Here is a 15,283-nt window from a genome sequence, read left to right as displayed (position 1 = left end):
GGGCAAATACGGGAGTTCATTCAGGATTTTTCTGAGGAGCCGGAAATGGTCCGGCCACAACAGTGGCTCGGTTCAGCGACATGGCGGAGGAAAGACACAACGTGTCGTTCCCTCCCTCGGGGAACGGAGGTTACATACATAAGCAAACGTTCCCCTTCTGTCGCTCTCTCCACGTTGTGTCGGAGAAGCGACACTAGGGGACCCATTCCAATCTTGCCATGCGCTGAACCTTGTACGTGGACCGCCGATACAGAGGCGGGCAGGGATTTCATCCAGTGCCACGCATCGTCTGTACCTGGCTGCACGTACCCTTCCCCAATGCCCCATAAGAACATCGGAGTCCTTCTAGTTACCCTGGGAGGGGAACAAGGCGATGTTTGATAACATGGGAACGGGCCAGCCTGGCTGGGCCTCTTTTCTCTCTATGTTTCTCGCATAGAGTAATCACGACCGGGGCCCTTACACGCATATAGGGAAGGGGATCTTACCCAGACCCTGCGGAGACCACACCTGCCCTTTTTCTTGGGGAGGAAAAGTGGTAGACACGTCACACAGCCGTCTTAGGGCTCGTGTGGAAAGTATGGCGCGGTGGTAGATCCAGCCTTGAAAGGGGGGAGTTGCTACAGCACGGCGACCGGGGCAGCTGTAACTGCCTAAGGGAGACACGGGGGTCCGCTCGTAAGGGGACAGAACCGTGGAATTACACACAGGGGGAGTCCGAACAGGAGGCCTTCTTATTTTACCTGTGGAGCCCCTATACCAGTACAGGGTGGCCACCAGGGTACCCGCAGTGGCTTGGGTCGGCGAGTTCCTCCGCTGAACCGCGGACCCGGAGGGCTGGGGAGGAATCGACCAGGGTCCCGACTCGGAGTGGGGCGCCCTGGGAAGAAGGCGCACTACTTTACCTTGATGTCAGGAAAAGGGTGCTGGGCGCAAGCAATCCACCTGGCCGGTCGTTCTACGTGTTACCGAGTTCTACGGGCTCGGACCTGAGAAAACACGAGACGCAACCGACTCAACGCGGAGGTTGTAAAACCTCGCGAAGGTGTTGGGTGTTGCCCAACCCGCGGCTCTACAGATGTCTGCTAGGGAGGTGCTCTTGGCCAGTGCCCACAAGGACACAACACCCCTTGTTGAGTGAGCTCGGACCCGCAAGGGTAGGGGCACGGCCTGGGTGTGATAAGCCAGTGTGATGGCATGGACAACCCAGTGGGCGAGCCTCTGTTTGGAGACGGCATTCCCTTTCTGCTGTCCCCCAAAGCAGACAAAGAGCTGCTCAGAGCGTCTGGTGCTCTGTGTGTGGTCCAGGTAAAGTGCGCAGGGCGCGCACTGGACACAGCAACGAAAGGGCTGGGTCTGCCTCCTCCTGGGGCAGCGCTTGCAGGTTCACTACCTGATCTCAGAATGGTGTGGTAGGAACCTTGGGCACATAGCCCGGTCGCGGTCTTAGGATCACAGACGTATCTGCCGGACCGAACTCCAGGCAAGTGTCGCTGACAGAGAACGCTTGCAGGTCCCCGACCCTCTTAATGGAGGCGAGCGCGATCAGCAGGGCCGTCTTAAGAGAGAGGGCCCTGAGTCCAACTGATTCGAGCGGCTCGAAGGGAGGTCTCTGGAGTCCTGCCAAGACTACCGAGAGATCCCAGGAGGGAACTAGGCCTGGCCGGGAGGGATTCAACCTCCGGGCACCTCTCAGGAACCTGAGGATCAGGTCGTGCTTACCCAAAGACTTGCCGTCTACAGGATCGTGGTGGGCGGCGATAGCGGCAACATACACCTTGAGGGTGGACGGGGACAGCCTCCTGTCCAGCCTCTCCTGTAGGAACAGAAGCACTGACCTAATCGCGCATCTCTGCGGGTCTTCGGCTCGGGAAGAACACCAATCTGCGAACAAGCACCACTTTAGGGCGTAAAGGTGCCTGGTAGAGGGGGCTCTGGCTTGGTTGATGGTATTCACAACGGTTGCCGGTAAGCCGGCTAGCTCTTCCACGTCCCGTCCAGGGACCAGACGTGGAGGTTCCAGAGGTCTGGGCGCGGGTGCCAGAGCGTGCCCCGTCCCTGAGAGAGGAGGTCCTTTCTCAGGGGAATTCGCCAGGGAGAAGCTGTCGCGAGGAGCCTGAGTTCCGAGAACCAAGTCCGAGTGGGCCAGTAGGAGGCCACCAACGTGACTTGCTCCTCGTCCTCCCTGACCTTGCACAGCACCGGTGCAAGAAGGCTCACTGGGGGAAATGCGTACTTGCGCAGCCCCGAGGGCCAGCTGTGTGCCAGCGCGTCTGTCCCGAGGGGAGCCTCTGTAAGGGCGTACCAGAGCGGGCAGTGGGAGGTTTCCTGGGCGGCTAACAGGTCTACCTGGGCCTTGCTAAACCGTTCCCAAATCAGCTGGACCGACTGGGGGTGAAGCCTCCACTCCCCGCCGGGCAGGCGTTGTCGTGATAGCGCGTCCGCTACGACGTTGAGCTTTCCGGGGATGTGAGTGGCACGCAGTGACTTGAGTCGCTGCTGGCTCCATAGGAGGAGACGGCGGGCGAGTTGTGACATGTGGCGGGAGCGTACGCCGCCTTGGCGATTTATGTACGCCACCACCGTGGTGCTGTCCGATCTCACGAGGACATGTTTGTCCCGAACTAATGGGAGGAACTTCCTGAGAGCAAGAAGGACAGTCAGCAACTCCAGGCAATTGATGTGCCAACGCAGCAGGGCCCCTTTCCAATGGCCCGCTGCTGCGTGCCCGCTGCACACGGCACCCCACCCGGACCGGGAGGCGTCGGTTGTGACCAGGACGTGTCGGGACACCTGCTGCAGGGGCACTCCTGCCCATAAAAAGCAGAGGTCTGTCCAGGGTCGGAGTGTTTTGAGGCAGGCGGGGGTGATCCTTACCCGATGCGTGGCGCGGTGCCTTGCTTGTCTCGGGACTCGAGTCTGGAGCCAGTGCTGGAGTGGTCTCATATGCATCAGTCCCAGCGGAGCGACCGCCACGGAGGACGCCATATGCCCCAGGAGGCTCTAGAAAAGTTTTAGAGGGACCACTGTGCCTGGCTTGAAGGAAGCGAGGCAGTCCAGCACCGACTGAGCACGCTCGCTCGTGAGACGTGCTGTCATTGAGACTGAGTCTAACTCCAACCCGAGAAAAGAGATGCTCTGAACTGGAGTGAGCTTGCTCTTTTCCCAGTTGACCTGAAGCCCCAAGCGGCTGAGGTGCCGGAGCACCTGGTCTCTGTGTGTGCATAGTAACTCTCAAGAGTGTGCTAGGATGAGCCAGTCGTCGAGGTAGTTGAGAATGCGGATGCCGGCTACTCGTAGCGGGGCAAGGGCCGCCTCTGCGACTTTCGTGAAGACGCAAGGGGACAGAGACAGGCCGAAGGGGAGGACTTTGTACTGAAACGCCTGGCCGTCGAACGCGAACCGTAAGAAGGGTCGGTGTCGTGGCAGAATTGAGACGTGGAAGTACGCGTCCTTCAGGTCCACCGCTGCGATCTAGATGCTGAATGCCAGCCAGAATGTTTCTCTGCGTAAGCATTTTGAACGGGAGTTTTAACAAGGCCCGATTGAAAACTCGCAAGTCCAGGATTGGTCGTAAGCCGCCGCCTTTCTTGGGTACAATGAAGTAAGGGCTGTAGAAACCCTTCCTCATTTCGGTTGGAGGGACGGGCTGTACCGCGCCCTTGGCTAAGAGGGTCGCGATTTCCGTGCGCAGGGAACTGGCGTGCTCGCCGTGAAAAACGGCATTTGCGGGCCAGGTGACCCAGAGGCAAAGGAAATAGCTCTTTTATTGAGAATGTGGGTACCACAGCCCCCGTCAGGGGGTGTGGCAAATGAAAAAACAAAGGATTCTCCTCCCGGCCCTCCACCGGGGGACGGAGCGGTCTTACCACCTCCGGAGCTAACGTCTTCGGCTCTGGGTTGGCTGTCTCAGGAACGCTTGGGAGCCTTCCGGGTCCTGAAGGGGGTTCGTGAGACAGGGGGCGTGCGCCGCCTGCGGAGTGCTCGATGCTGGGGCGGAGAGCTGGGCCCAGGTTGAGGCAGAGCAGGAGCTGGTTTCCTCGCAGGGGGACGCCCTCGGCGGGCAGACGGGGCAGGGCCCGTAGCGGCAGGTCTGCGGCGGTGCATGATGTGCGAAATGGCCTCCGTCTGCCTCTTCACCGCGGAGATCTGTTGGGCGAAGTCCTCGACGGTGTCACCGAAAAGGCCAATCTGGGAGACAGGTGCGTCCAGGAAGCGGTTTTTGTCAGCCTCACGCATCTCGACCAGGTTGAGCCAAAGATGGCGTTCCTGGACCACTAGGGTGGCCATCGTCTGTCCGAGTGCCTGCGCTGTGGCCTTCGTCGCTCTCAGGGCGAGGCCGGTCGCTGAGCGCAGTTCCTGCAGCACATCAGGATCAGGTCCACCCCCGTGCATGTTTCTGAGAGCTTTGGCCTGGTGGACTTGCAGGAGGGCCATCGCATGCAGGGCGGAGGCAGCGCGTCCAGCCGTAGTGTAGGCCTTCGCGTTAAGCGAGGATGTTGTCCTACAGGGCTTGGATGGGAGTACGGGGCAACCCCGCCAGGAGGTAGGGCTACCGGGCATAGATGGCTGCGCAACTGCCCTATCAACCTGGGGAATCGCGTCGTACCCGTGGCGCTCTCCGCCGTCGAGGGTGGAGAGAGTGGAGCGGGTGGCACCTAGACGAGCGGAGAGCGGGGCTCTCCACGTAGACGTCAGCTCATCATGCACCTCCGGGAAGAAAGGGACCGGGGGGATGCGAGGCCGGGAACGGCGCGCTGCCCCCAGGAACCAATCATCCAACTGAGAAGGCTGTGGGGAGGATGGAGGGTTCCAGTCCAACCCCACGCTCAAGGCGGCCCGGGCAAGCATGTCGGACATCTGAGCGTCAGCCTCAGCCTGGGCCTGCTGGCCCGAAGGCGGCAGTCCAGGGGAGTCCTCGGCATCAGACACCGCACTCTCCGATGCAGCGGCGAGCTCATCTGCTTTGGACTCGGGAGGATAGACAGCCGGGCCGTGAGGCGAGCCGCTATCGCCGCGAGCGTGGACGGAGACCAGCGAGCATGTCGGGGAACGGGAGGTTCGAGGGGGGTTACCCGGCGAAACTGCACCCGCTGCCGCCCCAAATCGCCCCCAGCGCCAACCGCACCGTCCTTAATCCCGTGGGAAGGAGGAGCAATGCGAGGTGCAGCTGGGGTGGCTTGCTTTCTGTTGAAAAGCAAGCCGCGACCGCAACGTGGTCATGGTCATGTTCTCGCAGTGAGAACATGAACCATCCACAAACGCCGCCTCGGTGTGATCGCGGCCCAAACACACGACGACAGGCCGTCTGAAGCAGAGAGCACTCTACCGCATCCAGGAATGACACAGGGGCGGAAAGGCATCTTGAAAAAGGACGTTCAACGCCGCTGTGTTTGCTCTTTTAGAGAAAATTACTCTTTTAGTAAAAACTCTTTTAATACACAGTGTGTGTGTGTACGTGTCTGCGCTGTCGAAGCGCTCAGGGGCAACAATGCACACCGTGCACTGAGAAGGAGAAAGCCGCTGTTGTGCGCCGTCAAGATCCAACAGCATGCAGATCGTCAGAGGAAAACAGGAACGTTTAAGTGGCGTGTAACTCGCAGCAAACTGCAGACAGACCATCGGCTCCGAAGAAATTTTCTGAATGAACTCCCGTATTTGCCCCGCTTAAATACCCGTATGTCTGGGGGCGGGGTATGCAAATACTGACTGCCAACTCCCATTGGCCCTTTTCAATAAGATCAGAGGTGAATATCGGCGCTCAAGAGAGACCCCCTAGTGTCGCTTCTCCGACACAACGTGGAGAGAGCGACAGAAGGGGAACATTGTATTCTAAAGCCGCTTTTTGTATCGTCTTATCAATGATTAACTCTTCTGCATGTATAATTTGTATAATATTGAGTTATTGTTATATGAGGGGCTTTCTCAGCAAATATTTGTATATGCCATTAATTGTGATTAATTACTCGGGACACCATGTAATTAATTCGATTAAAAAATGTACTGATTGACAGCCCTAATATATATATATTAGGGCTGTCAAGGGTTACTTTTGAAATGTATTCCAATACAGATTAGAGAATACATGCTGTAAAATGTAATTTGTAACATATTTCGTTAGATTACTCAAGGTCAGTAACATATTGTAAATAATTTGGATTACTTCTTCAGCTGACAATTTACACAAGGTTTATTTCTATTTCTTGTGCTCGTAACTTACTTCAAACGTAATTCTCTGTCTGCTCGTATTAATGTAACACATCATAAGAAAGTGTTTCACTGCTGTTCAAATGCACTTTGGGTCACATCATTTATATGTATAAATGTTTCCCATCTGAAATAACTACATATTAAATGAAACAAATGACAATGAAATGCAAAGTAATCTCTTCAGTAATCAAAATACTTTTTGAATGTAACTGTATTCTAATTACCAATTATTTAAATTGTAACTGTAGTGGAATACAGTTACTTATATTTTGTAATTAAATATGTAATCCTGTTACATGTATTCCGTTACTCCCCAACCCTGTAAATATATATATATATATTCTGTTTCCCCCAACTAGGCATAAGTTCCTGATATGCCCAGTTAGGTCAAGTAATAAGCAAAGTGATAAAAAAAGCGGAAGGCATCAAACATCAAAGACATAAGTTATTAAAAGTCAGTCGGACTGAGACTATGTACTTCACTCTAAAATGTGTATGTTAGTTTCATAAAATGCTCTGTATAGCAAGCTGACCTGCTTGCACACCCCTGGGTAAAATTATTCCTGTAACACACTTGCAAATGGACAGACTGTAGGAGAAACGACATAAATGCAGAAATGCATAAACATGCCCTCGCAGCATTTCGCTTATTCTATGATCTCATTCTTAATTTAAACCAATTTGCCTAGAAATTGGTTTTAGGGTCACACACAGTGTTTTGTACACTAGCCCCTTTAACACACACACATACAGACAAGAAATTTCAGTCACATTCTCTCCTTCCCCTCTCTCTCCCTCGCTGCAAATCTTGTTTTGACTTTGAAGTGCTAATTTTGGAAGTTTAGCCAATTTTTATTTGCTGCTTTGAAATGTATCCTCTAAGCTGCTGCAGCAGCAATGAAATATACAGCCCCTCTACAATAAGGGATAAGTGACCAAAATGAGAAAAGCCTGTTTCTCTCCCAATACATTATATAACTATGAATAATCTGTGCTGTGCACTTTTCCCATGCTGTATGCAGGCTCAATTTATTTCTTTGAATATTAGCCTGCCCGCCCCCGTCAGCCCATCTCCTCGTCAAGCAAGATCGCACTATTTTAAATGCAGATGACACATAAAATTGAAAATGTATCCCAAGTACGAACATGTATCTGAAGTCAAGACATATGGATAGATGTATAGTCAGTTTGACATGTCAATACATTTTCACTCCTAGAGGACAAAGACGTCTTGAATCCAAATCCAATAATGAAAAGCTCATGAAAAGCAGGGCAGTATCAGTGGACCCACTACACAAACAATACAATGAAATTATCATCTTTCTATTCCAGTAAATGAGCTCAACAGAATAATACGATACAGCTGTAACTGGGAGACAATTTGTCTCATAGCATGGGCTAGAAACCTTTGTTCAGAGCGGGCAAGGGACAGGTGAGGCCCATTTATTTAAGGACACTGGCTATGTATTCCAATCAGGGAAACATCGGCACTATTGTGGCTGGAAAATGTCATTATTGCAATCAGCCTTGGGTTAGAGAGGGACTCTCTGCTGTATGGAAAGCAGATCTGAACAATGAGAGAAGGCCGTGATAATGGAGGAGCCTTGAATTCCACTTCATTTACTGCTGTAATGGATGCGGGGCTGACCCCAATCAGAAACCCCTTTTTTGCCCTAGTTTATTTTTCATCACAAGACAATGGAATCATATAGAAAAACTTGAGCCATTGGCCATCCCCCCACCTCTACCAATAATAACACAGCAGGCAAAAAAACGTAAAAGAGAGAAAAGAATGCCTCCCACCCCATCCACCTCCAACACGTCTCTGCTTTGCTATGGTTTTGGACTTGGCAATAAATTGCTTTGGTAATCAGCTTTTTGAAAAGCTTATTTACTGCTTGTTCTCTGTTTATTGTGCTCCTCAGAATGAAATATAAAATTAGATGTGCAATTTTCTCTTTCTAGTAAAGAAAGGAAGAGAGAGAGAAAATCACCTTGTAGGATATAGCAAATGGATTCAGGGCACAGTGTATATATTACTGTTGATTAAGTTTCTCTCCGGGCTGACGTGGTCCTCTATTGCTCTAAGTACTGATACAAGCCAGAGAGCAATGTGAGCTCAGGCTCTAAAAGGCAGTATGTGGTTAGATATTTCATTCTCGAACCCAACGAACAGTGCACCACCATGGCACAAACATCACGCAGTTGCCTCAGCTCAAATCGGCCTTGTCATCAGAGTATATCAATAAACCATAATTTCTGAAAGCTGATCCCAGGGGTGGTATTTTTGGAACTCTGTTTTCTAAATTGTTTCCAAATTATTTCTCAGTACTGGGGTCGTGGGGTGCCTCGCTTCTGTGCAGGGAGGAGGTGAGCTGGGTATAACTGCATGTGTTGCTGCTGACTGACTCAGCTTTGATGCAACATTCATTTAACCACAGCCGTACTTTGCTAATGCACAAGCAATGTACTCAATCACTGCAGTCCTCCAGCTCCTTAATAACACAATAACACTTCTGCTCCACCCTCCAGGGTCTTTAGTTTGCTGATGTTTTCATCAATATCTGTTTCTATGAAAAAGAATAGCCTCTGTCGTGTTCTAAAAGCTCCCTTTGTTGTTCAGAGTTTGCTATAGCTGTGCCTTTAAGAGGACACATTCAAGATATACAGTAGAAAATGACTGCAAAGCTGTAACGCACTGCTGTTGGTGCTGCACCAACTAATGGAATAGTCCTCTCACTAACTGTTTCAGCCAGCTTATTAAGAAGTGCTACCAGTAACACAGAGTAGAGAATTTAACACAGCAGCCAAGTTTCATGCAGCCATCCTTTTTAAAACAGCACCATCTGCAGGGTACATGCTGCCTCCGGGCTTAGCTAGCATCAGGAGGGGAGACAGGAAACGGAGAGTTAGAGTGCTCTATAGATCACAGGAGATGACTACGAGGGATCAGCTAAATTGCAGTTGTATATGTTCATTTCCATAGTGGAGCTCAGGCACCCTTGAAATATAAATCTACTTTATTGAGCATTGGTGGATTTGGAGGTATGAGACATAAAGAATGTTCATTATCACTCTGAATAAAGAGTGATGGTGATTAGATTACAATCTTGATATGCATCTGTGTTTGTTTGTTTGTGTGTGTGTGTGTGTGTGTGTGTGTGTGTGTGTGTGTGTGTGTGTGTGTGTGAGAGAGAGAGAGAGAGAATGCGTGAGCGTGCTCATTTATACAGGTTTCCTTCTGAGGGCCGAACTTTTTAACATTTGAAGATTTTGGACATTTGAAATAGACCTCACCAGTTAAAAAGGCTCATAAATCGGACAAATTATGTTTTGTTTTAAATCTACTGATTTTAACAGGTTTGCACGAGGGTTAGGATTGGAGGTTGAGTTATTGGTCCAGAAAGGGTTAAATTGGGCCAGGATGGTCCAGAATGGCGTTTGTGAAGAAAAAAACTTTTTTATCAATTTTTTTTTTTTTTATCCATTCCATTTCTTAAACACTCCGCTTCAGTCAGTTGCAGAACACGGCATATTCGAGAGTGGCACCATTCTCTAGAGCAGTGCGTGAAAAGCAATGTACTAAAAAAACTGGCCAGTCCGCCCATGATCAGCCCCAAAGTGCGTTGGCCCACCGGGAAAATGCTCGGTATGCCAGGTTGCCAGTCTAGCCCTGCTGTACATGTAACTTTGAGTATGACAGAGCATTTCTTTCTTTCTTTTATTTTATTATGTTTGATTTATAGGAAATATACAATGGGGTCCACAAGTGAAAGTGCTTCTATTTTGCACTAGTTATTAATTTAATACAAATGTTAATTACAAATTATATTACTAGCATAAATAATTGTAATATATAAATAATGTAATGTTATCTCTTATAATGAATAATATTATTTGTTTTGTTTGTATTACATTTTGAATGGTAATTTTTTTTGTTTATTTATTTATTTGGGGGGGGGGGGGTTGTAATTCTTACAATTATAGTGAAACAAATGTGTGTGCATGTGTGTAAAAGAGAGTAATCAAGAGAGATTATATGAGAGAGAGAAATATGTCTCTTCATTGGTTTGTGTGCATATCAGCATGTTATGAAGACATTAATGCATGTATGTTAGTATAGAGTGTGAGCTTGTGTAAGTGTTCTAGCTCAGAATGACAAGGCCACCCTGACACAGCTTCAGAATTGCTTGTGTGGGGCAACAGGTCCAGATTCAAGGGCCTCTTTGCCCACACAGCTGCTGTTTTACAACATATCCATGTCCCTCTCTAGCTGCAGGCCCCATGTCTACATTCATTACCCTTACTTTTATAATCCTTTAAACATACTTCATGGTGCTTTCGTGGAAATGTAATTACTTTTACAAGGTGACAAGACTTTCCAAAGTTGTTGGATTACCTGGACAGCAACACACTGCATGTCTGGGGTGGCAAAAACCTAAGCTGGTAATCATGCCCAGGTGACTGAAATGGTAGGAAACATGGTTGTCATATTATGACTAACAGCAACCTGGTCTGTCTTGGCAGAGGCAACAGAATCCCAAACAAGCATGCAAAACTTAGCAGTCCAAAAAGAAGTCTCAGGTGCTTCTTAAAGGGATAGTTCAACCAAAAATGAAAATGCATGCCATCCAAGATGCATATGACTTTCTTTCTTCTGCAGAACACAAATTAAGATTTTTAGAAGCAATATGATAAGTTTTCCCACACCTATCATTTTGCTTCAGAAGATATGAATTTATCCACTGTGGTCTTATGGATGACTTTTATGCTTCCTTTATGTAAACTTCTGGTCAACATGCACTTGCATTGTGAGGACCAACAGAGCGGAAATATTCTTTCAAAAGTCATGAGGGTGAGTAAATGATGAGAGAATTTTCTTTTTTGGGTTAACTATCCCTTCAAATGGTCGGTTCCCCAAAAAAAGAAATTCTGTCATTGTTTAATTTGTTGTTGCAAACCATATATGACTTCTTTCTTCTGCTGAACAAAAAGGAGATATTTTTAAGAATGTAGCTATCCCTGATTTCCATTCAATTGCAGTTGATAATGACTTACTTCAAACCTAAAAGCACCCAAAGATATCATAAAAGTAGTTCATGTGACTCATTCTCTATATTCCAAGTAATCTGAAGGCATACAATACAAGCAAACATTATTTTACAGTGAAAATCTGTAAAAAGTGATGTTTTCACTTTTGCTTTTATCAAATGCACCTGCAAAGGCTTTTTACAGTAAAATTACTTGTATTTTGACTTATTTCTCACCAAAACCTTTTGTATGCCTTCGGAACATTTTAAATAAGATGTATGAGTCACATTAGTTAGTTTTATGACACTTTTGTGTTGAAATCAGTAAACAAGACATTCTTTAAAATCCCTTATTTTGTGTTTCAGAGAAGAAAGAACAAACAGGTTTGGAAATAAATGATGTTCGAGTAAATCATGACAGAATTTCAATTTTGGGTGAACAATTCCTTTAATATGGGAGGCATTTTCAAAGAGCAAATGTGCAGATTCACTTCTCCATCTGTGGAGTTCACATTATCTAGAACTCAACAGATATAACCACAAGGGTTAATCTAGGCAGATAGTGGCATTTTCCTATTTTCCCTCAAAAATGTGGTTAATGAAAAAAGCTCAACAATCTGGAGACAGAAAAGTCTGTTGACAGCTGCCTTTGCATTGATATTCTCGCCGTCAGAGAATTTTACAGGCTAATTCTAAAAAGATTTTTTTGCTTTGAAGCATATATGCCTTTCTATTTTATTTTTTATTTTTTTTTAGAAAGACACACATAATATGCATATCTTCTGTTTTTATATCCCTTAGGTACACAACTAATGGGCCTACAACTAGATTCAAGCCATGCATCTAGGGTAAGCATCAACAATGTTATTCATTGAGAGGCAAGTCAAATGAGAAGCTGTCAGTCAGAGGGGGATAAGGAGGTTCAAAGGCTTTGCAGTGCATCAATGTTTGCAATACAGTTTATGAAGCACTAACTACACTTGGCACTTTCTGAAAAAGAAGTTTTTTAACTGCAGGTCTTTTTTTTTGTAGATGAATACTGAGGTAAATTGCGATCCATGTGAGATCTCGGTAGCACTGACACACATTCCGCTCACAGGTACTGGATGCTTCATATATGATTAATTAATTGAGGCAGGCTGCCATCTGTGTTTTAACTGATTAAATAGCGCACAAAGTGGGATGCACCTTTTGATGTGATCCTTTGGGAAACCTGTGCCGGCTTTGTATTTCTACCTTGATTAAGCACAATACTCCAGCATCTTCCTCTGCCTCTCCAGTTCAAAGGCTCTTTAATTTGAGAAGAAGGGACACAGAGGCATTAGATGTGCTTTAAAATCCTGCCCATCACCAGCAGCTCTGGTGGATTCCTTTTATGAGAGCATTTTTCATAAAGGACTAGTCTATTCTTTCACTCATTCACTCACTCACTCACTCACTCACTCACTCATTTGTTCATCCATTTCCTTTTTGCGAAGGGCCTTCATCTGCCTAAGTATAAAAAATGGATTCCAGTAAATTCTCACCAGAGATCCGTAATGGGGAAAGGCTTTTATAGGTCACACGTGTAATAAGTTTCAATGGTCTCACTCACTCAGATAATGGCTCTTTAGTCTATCTTGCATTGCTGCTGTACTGAAATAATGTAGCAATCTGTGGACCATTCAGTACAGTAGTTCTAGAGCTGTAAGGCAGCCAGGAATACAAAAAGGTGAGTCAGTTGGCTTGTGCTTGGGAAATAGTAACCTTAAGAATTGGAGCTCCAACCCAAAACCTCAATTCCCTCTGCATAGCTATGGTTCACTGATTTTTAGAGGCCTTACATGAGCCTTATTCCCCAGCACTCTGACTGAAAGAATGAAATTAGGATCAAGGCAAAGAAAATTAAGAAATAAATAAAAACATACAGTGCTAACTGATGAGCTCCCCAATAATTGTCCTCTCTGCAAATTAATTAGCTTTCAATAGGAGCCCAGTATAGTCGAAAACCTCATTCATTATCGAATGGAAATTGTGCCCTGATTGCTTTAAAATAGAAGTGCTGTGTGATGATATATTCCATTTTATGTTAATTATGAGGGATATGCTACCATTCATAATGAAGTCCATAATTGAAATGTTAGCCCAAAATCCATGTATATTTATTTTCCTTTTCTCCCTGACAATTGCAAGGCAATGACAGAGCAATGTTTGTGTCGCTATTCCAAGTAACATTTGGATCGTGTAGTCCTAGTTGAGTCAAATTATGCATACATTTTTTATTTTTCAAATTGAATCAATACATATCTCTACACCTTTGTCCACTTATTACATTTAACAGATACCAGCTGGTCACAGACAAGCAAATATCCCTTGTGGAGGGGTGAGTAAGAGACAGACACAGTGGGTGTGGTGTCAGACCTCGGAGAGGCATTTATTTAAAATAATAAAAAACAGAAAAAGAGGAATAAAGTGTCCAAAGGGGAAAGTGTCCAAAACAAAGGGGATTCTGACATCCTCGCAGTGCATGGGGATATGTGCAGGAAAGGTAGTACAGAGAGGTTAAGGTCCAGATGATATTAGACGGGGTCTGGCAGCTACAGGCAGTCCCCTCATGGATTCTGTGGTGTGTGGGGCAGCGGGCATTCCTGGGCTCGGTGCTCAAGGGGAATAGCGACCTGGCATTCTGTCAGTCAGCCGCAACGTGTGCTCCAATCCCGGCATTGCATCTAATTTCACACCGGACCTCTATTCCTTGACATACGAAGAACGGTCTCGCAAGGAGAGGAGCACCCGAGTTATAAAGGCAGTGGTGATGAGGCTCTTAGTTGAGTTCAGGTGAACCCCATCACACGTTGCCAAATGGGGAAAAGTCACTGCGCCCCTCCTCTCTCTCCTCTGCCAACTCCAGTTGTGGACCTGGCTGAAGAACGACCCTCTGAAGAGACTGGCAACGATGATCCACTGGAGGGGTGTGTTATTCCGTCACATCCCCCCACCCAGCGTCATCCCGGCAAAACCTCCACCTTGGGGTACAGGGCCGGAGATGCTTATTCCTCTGCCACCTGGGAATTCTACCTCCTCAGCCAGGCCCAACGGTCGAGCGGTGGAGTCAGTATGCCTCTCCAAGCCAGCTCTTTCACTCCCATCAGTATAGAGACAGAGAAACACGGGTTATGACAGCCTCAACCAACCTCAGATTAAATATGCAAATAATTCTCTGTCCCCATCTGGATTTCTCAGTAGACCGGCATGTGTGAGAACGTATGACATCATTGATGTTGCCCAACTGTGCCATTTCCTGCTCACATTAGGTGCCCGCATTATCCACCACTGTGGCAGGGTGAGAAAGAGACAGACACAGTGGTTGTGGCATCAGGCCTCGGAGAGGCATTTATTTAATTCAATAATAACAGAAAAAATGAATAAAGTCTCAAAAGGGGAAAGTGTCCAAATCAAAGGGGAATCTGGTGTCTTCTTGATGCATGGGGCAATGTGCAGGAAGGGTAGTGTGGAGAGGGTAAGGTCTAGATGCTAGTGGACAGGGTCCGGCCTAGATTCCGAGGAGAGTGGGGTGTCAGCTCTTCTTGAGTGGCCTGGCTTCCCTATGCCTCGGTGCTTAAGAGGGATAGCGGCCCGGCATTCTGCCTGTCGGTCAAAACTCATGCTCCAATCCCCGGCATTGCATCTAATTCGGTGGTTCGAAGTGCGGGTCCAGTGATGCGTCTAATTCGCCTGGGTTATATAGGCATCAGTGATGAGACTCTTCGTTGAGTTCAGGTGAATCCCATCAGGCACCGCGAAATGGGGAAAAGTCACTGAATCCTCCTCCCTCTCCTCTGCCCTCTCGAATAGGCCTGGCTGAATAACGGCCCTCTAATCATACTGTGGGTTCATAATTCCTACCTGATGCATCCAATAGGCATCTTTTCCAGGGTCTAATATTAACTTAAATGTTGTGCCAGAACTCTGTGGCATGAAGTTGGGAATAAACTGGTCCCAGCAATGCATTTGGCAAGACATTCCTGAATTTGCATTGCAAATTAGTGGATGAAAGCTCCAAT

Source organism: Xyrauchen texanus, chromosome 1 (genome assembly GCF_025860055.1).
Source record: "Xyrauchen texanus isolate HMW12.3.18 chromosome 1, RBS_HiC_50CHRs, whole genome shotgun sequence".
In the NCBI taxonomy this organism is placed as follows: Eukaryota; Metazoa; Chordata; class Actinopteri; order Cypriniformes; family Catostomidae; genus Xyrauchen; species Xyrauchen texanus.
The sequence above is the reverse complement of the archived record's forward strand: the minus strand, read 5'-3'. Positions refer to the sequence as shown.